The sequence below is a fragment of the Primulina eburnea genome, chromosome 16 (assembly GCF_022965805.1).
Source record: "Primulina eburnea isolate SZY01 chromosome 16, ASM2296580v1, whole genome shotgun sequence".
Taxonomy (NCBI): Eukaryota; Viridiplantae; Streptophyta; class Magnoliopsida; order Lamiales; family Gesneriaceae; genus Primulina; species Primulina eburnea.
In genome coordinates, this window is record NC_133116.1 from 10,368,709 (window position 1) to 10,376,602 (window position 7,894).

At 38.8% G+C, this 7,894-nt stretch overlaps 1 long non-coding RNA gene across 1 annotated transcript; it reads left to right on the forward strand.

Moving 5' to 3' along the window:
- Positions 1-5,782: 5,782 nt before the first annotated feature.
- LOC140816342 (uncharacterized) lies at positions 5,783-6,279 on the forward strand. Its single transcript, XR_012114570.1, has 3 exons — positions 5,783-5,797; positions 5,898-6,020; positions 6,235-6,279. It is a non-coding gene; the product is annotated as an uncharacterized lncRNA (long non-coding RNA).
- Positions 6,280-7,894: the final 1,615 nt, after the last annotated feature.

Consider the following 7,894-nt stretch of genomic DNA (forward strand, 5'->3'; position numbering starts at 1 on the left):
TGAATAAATCAAAATATCATCGATGAAAATAATCACAAAATCATCGAGATACTTCTGGAAGACACGGTTCATCAATCCCATGAATACAGCTGGAGCATTCGTCAGACCAAACGACATGACAATAAATTCATAGTGTCCATACCTGGTTCTGAATGCTGTCTTTGAGATATCAGAATCTCTGACTCTCAGCTGATGATATCCTGATCTTAAATCAATCTTGGAATATACTGAAGAACCCTGCAACTGATCGAATAAATCATCAATACGAGGCAAAGGATATTTATTCTTTATCGTTGCCTTGTTCAGTTGCCGATAGTCGATGCAGAGTCTCATCGAACCGTCTTTCTTCCTCACAAACAGTACTGGCACACCCCAAGGAGAAACACTAGGTCTGATGTACCCCTTGGCTAGTAAATCTTCCAGCTGATCTTTCAGTTCTTTCAATTCAATTGGTGCCATTCTGTACGGAGCTCTAGAAATCGGCACTGTACCTGGCATCAATTCAATGTTGAAGTCTATCTCTCTAACTGGAGGTAATCCCGGAATCTCATCTGGGAAGACGTCGGCAAACTCACGTACCACTGGCAGATCTGCCAATGCTGGACTCGACTTCAGTAGATCTACTGAATATACAAGGAATCCTTCTGCTCCTTTCTGTAACAATCGAGTCATAGATAATACGGATATTAAAGGAATTCTCGATCTAGATCCCTTACCGTAAAATTTCCACTCTTCAGCCATGTCTGGTCTGAATCTCACTATCTTGTGGAAACAATCTACTGTCGCTCTGTACTGGGTCAGCATATCAATACCGATAATACAATCAAAATCGGACAACCCAAGTACGATGCAATCTAATTCAATCTCATGCCCATCATACTGTAGTACACAATGTTTTACAGAATTTACTGATATCAAACCTGTCCCCAAAGGCGAAGAGACAGACACTACTGATAAGTGCAATTTATTGTACTTTTATTACTTGTTTTTAACTTGGAGTTTTGTGATTTTTGAGCAGGTTTTATTTGATATGTTGTTGTTTTTGTTATTGTAGTTTGGAAGCTTAGAAATGAGAGTTTGAAGTGATATAGTGATGAATTAGAGGTACAAAGGAAAACTAGACACGAGAGTTACCGCACCCGCGCCACAGCAAGCAGCGCCCCCGCGCTACCTGCCGAACACACACCGCCCCCGCGCTGCGTACACGAGCGCCCCCGCGCCAGTTGCCGATGCATTACCGCACCCGCGGTCATGCAAGCGCCGCACCCGCGCTGTGACTTCCGCAGCAAATGATTTCTTGGCGAACAAACACCGCACCCGCGGTCTTACTATCACCGCACCTGCGGTCATGCACAAACATTCCTCCGGAAATTGTGAAACTTTGAAGACTTTGAGGAAATGGAGGGGAGAATGGTGTGCTACGTGATAGATCTTGTCTAGACTATAAAAGGTGTCTCTTTTTCATCATCTAGGTATGGAGAAAAACTAGAAAAAGGGTGGAGGCTATAAAGAACAAGATTAAAGATCAAGATCATCATCTTCAACAATTTCTTGTGCATCTTGGGACAAAATCTTCATACACTCCAAAACTCTTGTTCTAAGTTCTTTCTTTCTTTTATTTTGATATGTTTTGTTTAATATTTATGTGTTGTTGTTTTATTTTCCTTATTATGAACTAAATCTTAATTCTAGAGGGATGATGGAACAAAACTAGAAACCATGTGTGATGATTTATGATTTATGCTATACGAGATTTCCTTATTGTTCATTTGTATGTTTCTAATTTTAATGCTTTCAATTTACTGGCCATATCTTGAATGATGATTATGTTTATAAATTATCACTTGGAAAAGGGAATTTATAAACAAGAAAGGGAAAAATACATCAATAGTATTTTTATAGTTCGGGAGGACATATAGTGCTATTGAAGCCATTAAAAGATTTGAGTGATTATTGTGTTATTTAATTTTAGATTGTTGATGGGGACGTTACAATCTTTTGTTAGATAATTAGTATCTACTTAGCACTCGGGAGAGGGAGTAGATGATTTTTAGAATTCTTAGCTAATGAATAAGAAGGGCAAATATAATATAGCTACACAAAATACACATGGTGGATAGTTGCGTGAAATCGGACCTCTAGATCTTTTATTCTATTGTTGTTCACTATTATTTGGTACTATAATTCAATTTAGTTTTAAATCTAGTTATTGGTATAAACAACTTCGTCAATTGATTTTTCTAAATAAAATCAAGACTATTTTAATTACAAGCATTAATATAAATTTAAAAATACATTCCTCGTGGGATCGACACTTGTACTCAAAATTACATTTTACTATAACTTGACGTTGTGCACTTGCAAGCAATTAAGAAAACACGCAACAACTACAGTAGCTAAAGACTCTACAGGCAATGCATGACTTAATGCAAATCGCTCAGAAATAAACGTATGTGAAGCACCGGTATCAATTAATAAATAAGCAGAGTAACCACATAAAGAACAGTTACCTGCCACAACGTCATCTGGGGCTTCCTGGGCCTGCTCCTCTGTCAAAGCAAATACTCTGGCATGCTGTCTAGGAGGCTGGCTGCCCGCCTGGCTTCCTCCTAGCCTCTGCTGTGACTGAGCTGGCGCTGGCTGGAATGTATGAACAGCAGCTGATCGTCTCTCAGTCTGTGCTGTTGATCCCGATGACTCGGCTCCCTGAGATCTTTGAGAACCTCTCTTTGGACACACTTTAGCAAAGTGTCCCGGCTGTTTACAGATGTTGCAACTACCAGTCACTCCCTGGCATTGTTCAGTCGCATGTCTTCCTCCGCAAGTCTTGCAGTAAACTCCAGGGTAACTATGGCTCTGTTTGGAACCACCGGAGCTGGAAGAAGTACTGCCAGATTTCTTGAATTGCTTTCCATTGGCTTTCAAAAATTCTTTCTTTCCTCCGCTGCTGCTACCACCCTCAAATCTGGGATGTGGTTGCGGTGGTCTCGGTGCTGGAGGCACAAATGAAGCTCCTTTCTGCCTTATCAGGCCGGCTTCTGCTCCCTTAGCTCTGTTCAGGGCATCAGTAAAATTATTCGGTCGCCCTGTGTTTACCAATGTAAAAATGTCGGGGTTCAAGCCATTGATGAACTGATCGGCAGTAGCTTCTTCGCTGTCAGCCACATGTGGAGCAAATTTCAACAAGGTGGAGAATCTGGACACATACTTCTCTATGTTCATCTGTCCTTGCTTTAAATTGGCAAACTCCGCCCCCTTGTCCTTTCGGTACGACACTGGAAAGAATCGTTGATAGAATTCAGTTCTAAATATATTCCAGGTAATAATCGTACCTCTATCCTCCATGGCTCTCTTCCTCGTAATCCACCAGTCTTTGGCCACATCGTGTAACTGGTGCCCAATTAACTTCACTCTCTTCTCATCTGTATACTCCAATGAGTCAAACAACAGTTCTATATCATCAAGCCAACTCTCGCACTCTATAGCGCTCTCGGTTCCTTTCAAAGTCGGCGGATGAAATGACTGAAACCTCTTCAGCAAGGTTTCCATTGGAGTAGGGGTGACATCCATCGGAGGATTTGATGTACTACCCTGTTCTGGGATTCATCTTGGAGGCATATCTGATAATCAAATAGATTAGCAACAAATACCCCAATTCTGTTTCAATCCTCCTCTGATCATCTTACTGCTGATCTAGAATCGGTGCTGATCCAATCTCAATAAAACATATCACTATATCAAATCAGATAAACAAGTAACATGTAATAAAGCAGTAAGACATGCTAGCAATCAAAAGCAGGAAAGAAAACCTCAATCTACCCCGCTCACTAGCCTCTTCTATCTCAATCTAAAGGATCTATCGCTCTGATACCACCTGTTGTGGGGACCCGGACGCTAATCATCTTCTTAATCGTCATTGGGACTAATTAATCAATTATAATAAACAGGGTCTAAATTTTTTTTTTTAAAATGCAGAAGGTAATGGCATCAAACTCCTATACATAACAGTATAAAAGTATAAATCTGATACAACATACAATCATACATACTCAGGTTCAACAACTACTATCAAGTGTTTAAACCCTAGCTCTAGTCCAAGTCCGGTATCACCACTCTAATCTCGATCTGTCTTCACCTCTCTGACCCTGTACCTGTCCCACCTGTTTTCATGCACACATACAAACAAGACAACAGCCGGATAACTCCGGTGAGATATAAATATCCCAGTATAAACAATGTAAGCATGCAATCATATAAAACATATATAAAAGCATGAACAATCATGAAAACATGTATCAAATCTGACTACATGAATAAATACGAGTCTGTATTTAAAACAATGTCTTCTTATCTTATCTCAACCTAGGGATCCCAATCTAATTTAGACTTCGGCATGCTGTATCGAGTGTCTACAATAAACGTCGATCTACATTTAAGCACATCGATACACCGTAAGTCTAGAGTCTCAGCGGTTCTGACAAAGACTTGGCTGTTCTGCCCTAGCTAGGCTGATCTGCCCTAGACTCCACATCTGACTCTGTTCTAAGTCCATGGATTAACATATCAATCTGATAATCTGCAAATATCTATGCAATAAAATAAAGTATGTGATTTAAGGAAACTCAAGTCAAACCTAACTCGAGTTGTGAAATCCCGAATCAACATTTATTTATACCTTTCTGGTTGTCGCTCTGATACAATCGAAGTCTCGATTCAAAGTCTGTCACTGATCAATCTGGTAATGACAATATCAATATTCTGTATCAATATTCTAATAAAATCACAACATCTCTGTTTAATTAAATTCTGATGGTACAATCGTACAATCTTGCGATATCTGTGATACCAAACCAGTATCTACTAATTCCAGTAATTTACAATCAACCACGATACAAATCTGATATCAATTCTAGTCAATTTTCATTCTGAAATTCATAACAATACCATATTCAGCCCGTTTCTTAATCTGACTTCGATTCTACGCTGTCTAACATGTCAAGAACAATATATATGACGTGTATCCAATTCTAACAACATCATACTTTAAAAACATGTCCAAACGTAATAAAACTTACGTCCCGTAGTAGCCTGTGTCGATAGGAAAACAATACTGCTGTCAGATTCAAAATCAGACGGACGGATCGAAATATAAAGGCGTAAGGATTTTTCAGAAGCTTCTCGAAATCCTTTTCTCGATTTCTCTTTCTTCGTTTATCCTTCTTATTTTCTGAGGAATTGCAACGTAATATACATATATATATCACAAACTGCATGTATGAGAAACGTGGCAATTTCCCCTTTTGCATGTCTCGCGCTCGGGCGGTGATAATTTACCACTCGGGCGTGGCCTTCTCTGTCCGAATATTTTGAAGTGCACCCTTGGCGCTCGGGCGGTCAAAATCTACCGCCCGGGCGCCAAACCTTCTGCCCGCGACGTGAATCATCGAAACATTGGCCGCTCGGGCGGTTGTTTTCTACCGCTCGGGCGCCGCGAGTTCTGTCCCCAAACTATGCAATTCATATGCTTGGCTTAATCCGATCTCGTAATGGCCCGGCTATAATCACATCAATTTAATTTCAATAATCTCCGCTTAATGTGATATAAAATCTAGGGCATTACATTCACGGAACCCTAGTAAAATAGAATAGATAGAAATTTGCGTATTCAATTTCAGAACTTGAGTGACAAAACCTAATCAGCTTTGTGGAATTACAGATGGAGGACATTACGTTGCCGATTCTATTCGAGCAGGCTCACAAGATTCACCAAATCGCCTCCGATTCTTCAATCGAACAGGTTTTAGAGTGACTGTGTATTAGATGTGTGCTATATTATGCTATCTTTTCCTTTGAGTATTATTTCATGTATATGTTTCATTTTTAATAATTATTGTCAGGAAACTGTGAGAAACGGTTGCGAGCTTTTGAGGAAATGCGAGGATATGATTGGAAAGTTGGGGTTATTTTCATCTAATGAGACGAAGGATGATATCAGTACTAACAACCTCAAATATCTTCTTGTAGGTGTTGAATATTTTTTTAATCTTCATGAAAGGCAAATAATCTAAATGGATGAATGTTCTGGTTTTGTTTTCCGCTTTAATCTTTAAACTCACTTTCTTGCAAATATGATAAAAAAACGTGAGCTGATTTTCGTTTCTGTGATAATCTGATGTATTGGTCGTGTCTGAAAGTTATCATTTAAAAGTATTTAACTTATGGTCTTTGATGCAGGTTCCATATTATCTCGGTGAGCTAACAGAAAAAAATTCACAGGAGAACCGAATTCAGATTCTTAAAGCTTCACTAGCCAAGCTAAAGGTACTAGTTTTAGATTTTGGTCACACGATAAGGCAATGTGCTCAAAGAAGCTATTGATAATTTTTTGAATGTCGAATTTTCATTTGGCCATATTCTAGGAATTTATTTCATTTTGTGAAGCTATGGAGATAGTACCAGAAGATGAACTGGTATCATCTATGCAATCAAGGAGCAATTCATCTGCTGATCAAAGAGCTAATTAAGAAGGTTGGCATTATTCCTCGGACATGTTTCATTGAACTTCATAGTTCCATTTGTTGAATAAGTGACAGTACTCCTCGGCATCTAATACTTGGGATTTATTTCAGATTGCTCGGTTCAAACGCACAAAAGCGGCCGAGTCAAAATTGCTTGAAATAAAGGAACGGATGGAACGTCGTGGGCGCTCAACTAGAGCATCTGCACTATCTACTCCCATAGATAGGGGGAACAAGATTTAGAGGATGATGACGGAGAAGAGGAAAGGGAAGTAAGTTGTTTATTGAGAATTCATTTAATTAATGTGATGTTCTTTATAGAATAGGTTTCTAGCGTGAGTTACACTGTGTCTCCTGGCTCTTCTTAATGCCAAAAGCACATAATATACAATTTTATGATGCACATTTCACTGCTGCTTGTAATTAGAATACATGTGGCCAATCTATGTAGCTGCTCTGAATCATGATAAAGAGGAAGAATTCACCATTTTATGGTCGTAATAACTTGAACAAACATATCTGGACTGAGAATTCACCTCTATTTAACACCAGCACATTCTTGTTGGCTTTAAGGCTTATTTTTTACTGGTCATTTATTTTTCCTTTGTGTCAGTATTATGAGGAAAATTCACCCTCGCAATTGCCAATGTCACCATCTGATACGTGCTTTTCTATTCTATTTTGAAGCATAAACATGTTAAATTGTTTGTTATAACACATTTTTCCCTGATTGTTGTCAAAATTGTTGAAATCAATGCGCTAATTCTAAAAGGCATCCCTCAATGACACTGCTCAATTAAGAACCATTGTTTTGATTTGTTCCTCCCCTTCCCTCCATACCATTGCATGGATCATAATGATGATTGTTTGGTTACATGCCTGCAGGCATGGATAACCACCATCTCCTTGGCACTATGTAAGGTTGGTCTGGATGTTTCTGATCTTTGGAGACTGTCCTTTGTATTTTTAACTTCTTTCTCTTGTTTCCTTGGTACTTACTCACATGCCTATAACAGTCGTTTGATCTGTCGGAGATGCTTAAGAAAGAGGAAGAAATGCTCTTAGATCGGCAACGGGTTTTGCGTTCCCGTCGCTAATATAGCGACGGGTTTTCTTTAACTGTCGCTATATAGCGACGTTTTTTTATTAAAACCGTCGTCTATTAAATTAAGCGACGGTTTATGAAAATCTGTCGCTATAATAGCGACGGTAGGATACAAGACCGTCGCACGTGGTAACGTGTAAAACTATAAAGGCCCGTATTTCGTATTCATAATTTTGCGGAATTATTAAAATTTTTCTAAATAAATAAATAACTTGCCTCATTTATAAAATAAACATTTAAATAATTTAAACTTTAAAAATAACAGCGGAAG